Source organism: Poromitra crassiceps (genome assembly GCF_964638095.1).
Source record: "Poromitra crassiceps genome assembly, chromosome: 10".
Classification (NCBI taxonomy): Eukaryota; Metazoa; Chordata; class Actinopteri; order Beryciformes; family Melamphaidae; genus Poromitra; species Poromitra crassiceps.
This window is the reverse complement of record NC_139631.1, coordinates 52,389,394-52,398,741: the sequence shown is the minus strand read 5'-3', so window position 1 is coordinate 52,398,741 and position 9,348 is coordinate 52,389,394.

Sequence of the window (9,348 nt, the reverse complement as noted above, 5' to 3'; positions counted from 1 at the left end):
ATTATGCTATAAGTATCATCTGCTAGCTTTAAAACATGAACCAGCCACAGCCGTTGAAAGACTAATAATAATAGTAAAAGTAATATCAGTTGCATGTTTTTTCTTTTCTTTTTTGGGGGGAGATCCGGGGCGGCTCTTCATAACACATTGGGATTCATTCATAAAACATATTTGGGGGCTATACCGGGCCTAACGACTCCCATGGTCTTCACTACATATATTGGACAGATATAATATGGCAACTTGACTGGTGGAGGCATACAACCGCAAGGCAGTTATTTCTAGTTCCACCTCATTTCAAGTCTCTCCTATCGTGGAATTAACACATTATTATGTCAAATCTTATCATGATGGCCCACTGGCAGATGCAGACGTAAATACAATGCTGTTGTAAATGAACACATTCACTGGGCAAAATAAGAAAACTACTTGAAGATTCATTCATTCATTCATTCATTCATTTAGTCTAGCATCGAGCATTTAGGCAAGATTAAAGCATTTTATCGTCATATCAGCAGGAATGTTCGTTTCGTGCCGATATTTATTAAAGCCTTTATCGGCCGATAGCGATGACATGCCGATATCATCGTCCATCCCTCAAATATTCCTATGTACTGAGAATATTATAAAGATATATGATATATATAAATATTATATCCTCGTGTATTATAAAGAAATGAAAAAAGGAGAAAGCAGAAAGGGGTTTATTTAGCGACATGATGGTGTTTTTGTCAAAATGGCCCGCACTGTCTTTTGTTTTCCGAAGCTGCTGGAGGAAGGGACAGATGGTCCCCATCACTCTCAATAGACCCTTTTCACAGCAGCCATTTTGTGTCTCAAAGGCAGAGTAAACACAGGTGCAAACAAAATGTTAACGAGGGCCCCGGCACTGGAACACCTAAATGGAACTGAAGTTGAAAACCATCATTAATGTTTTGTGTAGGCTACACCTGTGTTTACCCTGCTTTTGAGACACAAAATGGCTGATGTGGAAAGGGCCGTTGGCTCCAGATTGCCTGGCATTGGCACGACCCAAGTTTGCAACAGATTGACTAGATGTTTTCCGCCTGATGGAGATGCTGTTCGAGTGGCACTTGGTCTTCATTGTTGACCAGCCAAACAAAGCAGAAGTCCATTCCCTTCACGTGGAATGGACAGGACTCGCTATTCAACCAATTGGCCATTAACCACTCAAACACCTGCTCTCTCTCTCTCTCTCTCACTCACTCTCCCTTTCATTTCCTCTCTCGCCCGTTCTCCCTTTTGTACAGGCGCTCTGGCACTCGCCGCGCCACGCCAACAAAAACCTTAAAAGCAACATTTCACTCAAGTCAGCGCCGCGGTGCTGCAAGTGGTGTCTAACGCCTTTGACTTCATGTCACCACAGGTTGTTGAACTGCCAGCGGATCCTGATCGCTGTAAACATGGATCCTGATCGCTGTAAACATGGAACCTGATCGCTGTAAACATGGAACCTGATCGCTGTAAACATGGAACCTGATCGCTGTAAACATGGAACCTGATCGCTGTAAACATGGATCCTGATCGCTGTAAACATGGATCCTGATCGCTGTAAACATGCAACATCCTGAAAGAAGGCACGACCGGACGCTGAGAAACTTCCTGCGAGTATAGTGCAAACACAACGCTGTCAAATAGCAATGCTCCTCACGCGGCACGCACCACACAGCTGAAGTGCTCTCAGCCACTACACATGACACGGGGATGGAAGAAGAGCTCCATCTCTTTTAGTCCTCCTACTGTACAGAGAGAGGGCTTTCAGGTCATGTGACACACCCTCTGGCACGCACCGGCGGCCATATTGGACATCCTCCGCTCTTGGATACAACGGCTGAGAACAGATGAACGCTTTTCGAAACGTAATGTCTCCACAGACCAGTGACATGACGTGTGTCTCCACAGACCAGTGACATGACGTGCTTAATGTCTCCACAGACCAGTGACATGACGTGTGTCTCCACAGACCAGTGACATGACGTGCTTAATGTCTCCACAGACCAGTGACATGATGTGCTTAATGTCTCCACAGACCAGTGACATGACGTGCTTAATGTCTCCACAGACCAGTGACATGACGTGCTTAATGTCTCCACAGACCAGTGACATGACGTGCTTAATGTCTCCACAGACCAGTGACATGACGTGCTTAATGTCTCCACAGACCAGTGACATGACGTGCTTAATGTCTCCACAGACCAGTGACATGACGTGCTTAATGTCTCCACAGACCAGTGACATGACGTGCTTAATGTCTCCACAGACCAGTGACATGACGTGCTTAATGTCTCCACAGACCAGTGACATGACGTGCTTAATGTCTCCACAGACCAGTGACATGACGTGCTTAATGTCTCCACAGACCAGTGACATGACGTGCTTAATGTCTCCACAGACCAGTGACATGACGTGCTTAATGTCTCCACAGACCAGTGACATGACGTGCTTAATGTCTCCACAGACCAGTGACATGACGTGCTTAATGTCTCCACAGACCAGTGATATGACGTGCTTAATGTCTCCACAGACCAGTGACATGACGTGCTTAATGTCTCCACAGACCAGTGACATGACGTGCTTAATGTCTCCACAGACCAGTGACATGACGTGCTTAATGTCTCCACAGACCAGTGATATGACGTGCTTAATGTCTCCACAGACCAGTGACATGACGTGCTGCTTAATTGACGCAGTATTTTTGACCGGGAACTCCTCAGTTCATCACCAATGCATCTGATTTTGTGTTAAGATAATGTCGGCTTGTTAGCTTGTTAGCTAGTTAGCTTGTTAGCTAGCCAACCATAGTATCTGGTGGGCTAACCATCACTGTCTTGTTGTGTCCTGTTGTCTGATTTACACTCGTTAACATATTGAGTTACAGCTAGCGTTAGTAGTCGCAAGTGAACATCAGTTTATTTTGTTTAGGCGCCTTGAGATAACTATTGTCGTGATAAAAAAAATTATTGATTGATTGATTGATTGATTGGTTGGTTTGTTGGTTGATGACTAGTTCGCTAACAAAGCTGTTTTCAAGCAACTCGGAGTGTTTTGGAGTAGACACAAGTAGGCTATAAAGACAAGAAGTTTACCGTGTCACAGTACATTTGAAAAAATAAATCCTTATCACACTATTCACTTTTACTTAGAACATCACTCACCCACACTCTCTGCTTGAGACGTCCATCTTCTTCTAGCCTCATTGTATTTCCAGACATTATTTGTGTAGAAATACAATTCTCCAACTAGAATTTATCCCAATGAGAGAATGTATAGGAATGAGCATTATAACCAGAGGCTTCACACTCACTGTCATCTCCCCCACGATGGTGTAGTGTCGACTGTTCTACAACTCAATACTCAATCAAAGGTCTTGGTATTTTTGGAAGGAAAAGAGGTAGCCGGCACTACTTTCCAAACATGGCCGCCGACCTCTTTTCCTTCCAAAAAGACAGATTATGTGCATTTTGGATTCATATTTCATTGTGTGGTGAGTACCCGAAGCACAACATGTATTTTGTTGCCGTGAGATGTGTGTTTTGGCAGATTTTTAACAGCTGTACCATTAGCCTCCATTCTATGGCGATAATTACTAACTTCACGACTGTAGCTCACTGTAAACTGAGCGGACAGTGCCGGTAAGGCATGGTGTATCTTGGTTATGTTGGGGGGATGTGGCAAATGAGCTAAACTTCCAAAAAAGTGGTGTATCCCTTTAAGCGCTGCAGAGTTTGACAGACTCCCCAGTCCTTTTGCTCCCTTGCATTATAAAAAAGCAGGCATGTTACCTCTTCTTTCCTACAGCAGGATGCACTATACCCTGTATACCCTCTGTACACCCTGTATGTACACCATGTATACCCTGTATACCCTCTGTACACCCTGTATGTACACCATGTATACCCTGTATACCCTCTGTACACCCTGTATGTACACCGTGTATACCCTGTATGTACACCCTGTATACCCTCTGTACACCGTATATAGACGGTTTTCACCAGCTGCAACCCCACGGCATTTCCTTTTTCTCAGCTGCTTCTTTTGTGTTTTATGGTGGTTGGCATCCTTAAATGTTGCATTACCGCCACCTGAATTGTATCAGCTTCACAGTGCTAACTATTGACAGTGTCCACTTTCTCAGCTGTTCAGGGGGAAACACTGACATAGCCTACTTCTATTTCTATTTTTTATGTAAAGATAGGCCTATGCGTGCAATAACGTACTGATAGTCAGCTTACTCTGTCACATGTACGGTAGCTTTTATTAGCCTCTCAGGCTAGCTCCAGACCGGACAACAACGCTTCCTGCACGTCTTTCCGACAGCGGTGGTTGTTATGGCAACTATCATCAACAACAACAACAACAACTACTAACTACTACAATACATACAGACCAAAATAGGCTAACTTGTTAATGTGTCTGTCGGAGACACGGCCTAACGTTAACATTTAATATGAGCCGAATATCAGCCTGCGCTCAGCTATGTATACAGGAAGTAAACCGGATATCCAGGTGGGTTGTGAGGGTTGTTATTGTTGTCAAGTTAAAACCGTCTATACCCTGTAGCCGTTACTCACAATGGCTCTACTTTGCTGGATATCTGTAGATACTCTGGAGGTTTGTGTTGTGCCTCAATCTGCAGGTTTTGAAGACATCAGTGATGTTCTACCCTCTAATGTGTATGTATGGATTGTAAAAAGAAGAAAACTTCCACGCCTGCTAGGGTCAATATTCTTTCAACTGTGTTGTTAGTCATCATGGCCAACTGTTGAGCATGATCACTAAATTAGTCTATTCACAAATGTGTTGTGAATTGTTTGAATGTCATTTGCCTTTTGAGCCAACATTTAAAGACATGAAGAAATGATTTCTTCCAAAATGAAACATCTGTTGTGACACTAACTTTTTTTTTTTTTTTTTTTTACAGTAATACAAATGATGGTACATTTTAAATATTAGTAGGTAACACTTAATTTGATGGTGGAATGATAACACTTACAGGCAGGATCCTCTCTGTTTTGCATATTGAATGATGAACTTTGGGTAATGACGTATCTCCAAAACGGATGTTGTTTTGGGTGGAGTAATAAATAGTGTTTGTAAAGTAAAACGACATGGCTATATATATATATATATATATATATATATATATATATATATATAGCGGCACTAAACATTACACTGACTGCATTGAATTGTATATATGATGTCTTTATTATCTGTGTACATGCGATGGATGAATGGTTCTGCGATAATAACCGACACACAAGTGGAACTTTATGTCATTGAATTTTATTGGTTTGATGCTATTACAATAAAATATATTTAAAGAAAACAAAAACAAAAATTTTGGTCACTTTCTCGTATGCGAGAAAAGCACTTCAGTTTGAGACGGGGGACAGACTGTCAACTCACAGGAACAAAACTGAACAAATCAAAACAAACAATGAAGGCAAATATCAAGAGAATCAATTCCACAATATTACTGTAGCATTTTGACCTCAACATAAAGCAGAGAACCTTGAAATGTTGAAATGTATGTTTACCTTGCAGTAGATATTCACTTCACAATATAAATATACTGTACAGAGCGATAGCAGACACTGTCATCTCAACTCCACAACTCAGGTGTGTGTGTGTGTGTGTGTGTGTGTCCAGGCAGACGTTAAGTTAAGGCAGGTGGAGTGATTGTCTACACTAAGTTGAACCAGCTTGCACGGCGATGCAGGAATGATTTGAAATACAGTCATATGCTTCAGCTGCACAATAATAATGCATGTGTTCATAGAGCTTTCATTGTATCATGTTCATCCGTTCATCCTCACTGATTATCATTGACGATGCCCTAATCGCTGAGATTGAGGCGCTTCTCAGAACGTGGTGTCATTTTCAATGTGTCTGCCGGTCCAGTTTGGGACAAAATACATTCGTGATACTTTTCAACACAAGTGCTAAAAATTTGGGTGACATAGGGTTAGACCCACCGACCTAAATAATATGGACAGAGCTATCCCATTCATTTTGGTCTCCCGTTTGGAGTTGATTCGTTGGCCGTCGCCATCTTGATTTTTCGTCAGCAGAGTGGGAGGGAATGAGTTGAGTCCACAGATGGGAGTTTTCCCAGAGCTGCAGCTCCGCCTGCTAATTGGTCCGTGATCGACAAGCTGTGCGATCACTGGACAGGCGATGTGTCAATCACCCCCTTTTCTATCATCTATTTTACTCCAAACAGGCGAGTTGTATAAAAAACGACCCCCTACAGTTGTTATGAAAAGGTGAAATTAGCGATATAGACCTAAACCGTGTTTCGGTCCAGGCTGTAAAGATGCTTAATTACTGTTACAAAGTGGGGCATTTTAACAGGAAAGGCGGGACTTCTGAGTCCTGCCTCAAGTGGCCATTTGAGGAATTACAGCTTAAACAAAGACCGCATCTTCAGGGGAAAGGGGTGGGCTTGCCCACTGGTTAGACCAATAGGATGCTGATACTCTAATAGTGATCTGGGGGGGGGCAAAAAGAAGGGTCAATTTGAAAGATTTTGGCATATCGACACTAAATACCATCTCAGCATCTTTTGTTGACAGATTTAAAAAACTAATATCAGGCATCCTGTAGTTACATGATTACTGGCAGTAAGAGGATATTTTGAATCCTGGCATCAAATATCAGCTGTCAGCAGCTTCCATCCAAAAATATCGGCCTCCAAAAACATATCAGTCTGACACTAAAAACATATCAGTCTGACACTAAAAACATATCAGTCTGACACGATCCGACATACTGAGCGAGCGTGAACATGATGTGTCCGTCTGAAGGGTTTTTAAGGGTCCATTGTTTTGTCAAAGATGCCGACCCGTAAATAGGATTCTACAAAGGAGCCTCCCTTCTCCCGGGCCAGTAGATGCATGTTTTCCCTCAGTCTGCGCTGCTGCTGGACCAGGCTGGGACATGGAGCTGGGACTTGGAGCTGGGACCAGGCTGGGACATGGAGCTGGGACATGGGCCTGGGACCAGGCTGGGACATGGGACTGGGACGGCTCCTGGGTGAAAACTGAATTCACACTTAACAATGAGTCTTTTGCTTTTCGCATGTCTGCTTCATCAAGAAAAATGCTTTGTTGTTCATTTGCCCCTCTCTGTTGATGTGTGTCTTCCTCCTCCTCCTCCTCAGAGCTCCGGCCAGCGATGGCTTCCTTTCATTCTCTCTCCCACACAGCTTTTCTCCCACCCCCCCTCCTACCCCCCTCTCTCTCTCCCTCCCTCCCCCCCTCCCCTCTCCCTCTCTTTCTTGGAAAAAAGCCATGGTCAGACGATTAACTGAATAAGAATGTGCGCTTATTAACACGTGTGGCTTTGATATATTAATATATTAACATTTAAATAGATTAAAAAAAACAAAATTATATTGAACCTCATAATATAGCTTTGATAAAAAAAAAAAATTTTTTTTTTTTTTTTTTGTAAGGTTGGTGACAAAAAAGAACAAGTGCAGAGATATGAGTAGTGCTGGTCTAGTTTGACGAGACCAAGTGTGTCTTTCTTCATCTAGAGCAGGCATCTCCAACGTCTGGCCCGGGGGCCAATTGCGGCCCATGGACTGATTTGAAGTGGCCCCCAGCTTGTGGCCCTCCACACAGTATTGGTTAATCTTGTATTTTTTCAACAATGACAGCACTATCATACTATGTATCATATATGATACATTACATTACAGTTTGTAGACAAGCACCAAGTAGGAACAGCACAGGCAGAACTAATGTTTTCAGATGGTAAACAAAATCCTTAGAGTACAATTGTATTGTATGTGATTTTCTTTTATACCCCATATGATGCAAAAATTAAGCAGCTGGCCCCCGGTATTTTCACATGATCTAATGTGGCCCCCATTCAAAACAAGTTTGGACACTCCTGATCTAGAAAATCTAGGAATAATGTAATGTAATAATGACGTTTAAAGTGGTTTTTGAAAACGGTACAAAATCCAGTTTTGAACACTCACATTGGCTTACGAAGCAATACTTTGATGTACAAGCGACACGCAGAAGACGGATAAGTCCAACCGCTTTAGAGCGGTCCAAGATCAGATGCAGTTTGAATGAAGCCATGAAAACAGCCTGGAAACTGACATCGAACACATTTTGTGAACGTGTTAAATGTCGTGATCGAACAACAGATCGTGCTTTGAAAACAACGAAGCACCCTGGTTCCATTCTCATTTCTATTGTTGGTTTACACTGAAATTAGGATTTAAAAATAAAAGTAGATCCGGTCTGCGAAACAGGAACTATCTCTCCTAAATATTATCCCTCCACTATGTTTTCTTCTATCAATAAAAATGCTATTTAGCGAAATTACATTGTAAAACGCCGGACTACAAACGTCCATTGAAAATCACCAACAGCAGGATCTGTTAACGAACGTGTTAAACGTCAGTTTCAGTCTATTGTCATGGCCTCATTCAAATAATTGGGAAGTAAAAATCCAAACACTACAAACTGGTCCAGCTGCAGCTGATCTTGGCGAGTTTAAGTTTATATTCTGGTTTTCATAGTCAAGTGAGGAAATAACTTCCATATTCAAACAAAGTGGAATGTTACTTTAACCAAAGATTGACTTGCCTAACCTTAACTATTAGCCAACCTTTTTCTTATTGGCCCAGAATCCAATTAGTGGTGAAGGAATGTAATTGATTGATAAACTGTGTCCACAGCACGTCAGTCTGCAGAGTCTGTGCTCTTTTCATCACTTTTGATGAGATCTCGTGTGGGACGTTCGGATGGAACGTCTCGGAGTGTTGTTGACCTTGGAATCATAAAGCTGCGTCTGACATTTTGGTCAAAACAAGTCTTCATATATAATGTCGTTCAACACAATTCTAAAGTTACATTTTTGAAAACGGGGTAGAAAATACAGCTTAAAAACGTCTCATTAGCTTAGCTCTGCAGGATATGAAAACCTGAAACATTCAAAATCTCAAAACCACTTTGATGGACCTTTTTCATTCCAAGCTCCTAAATTGTGTTTTCTTTCGCCCGACCCCGCCGACAAAACCCATCGCAAAATGACCCAATCTGCCTGCGCAGTCCATACCTGCACCCCCCCCCTGCCTGCGCAGTCCATACCTGCACCCCCCCCCCCTGCCTGCGCAGTCCATACCTGCACCCCCCCCCCCTGCCTGCGCAGTCCATACCTGCACCCCCCCCCCCCCCAAAAATCAGATCCGTCAGATCCATCGAAGCTCCATCAGTGATCCATTGTTCTGTTGATTGATGCTGTATCTGTAAAGGGGAGACTTGTGGATCCATAGAACCCATTTTCATTCAGATATCTTGA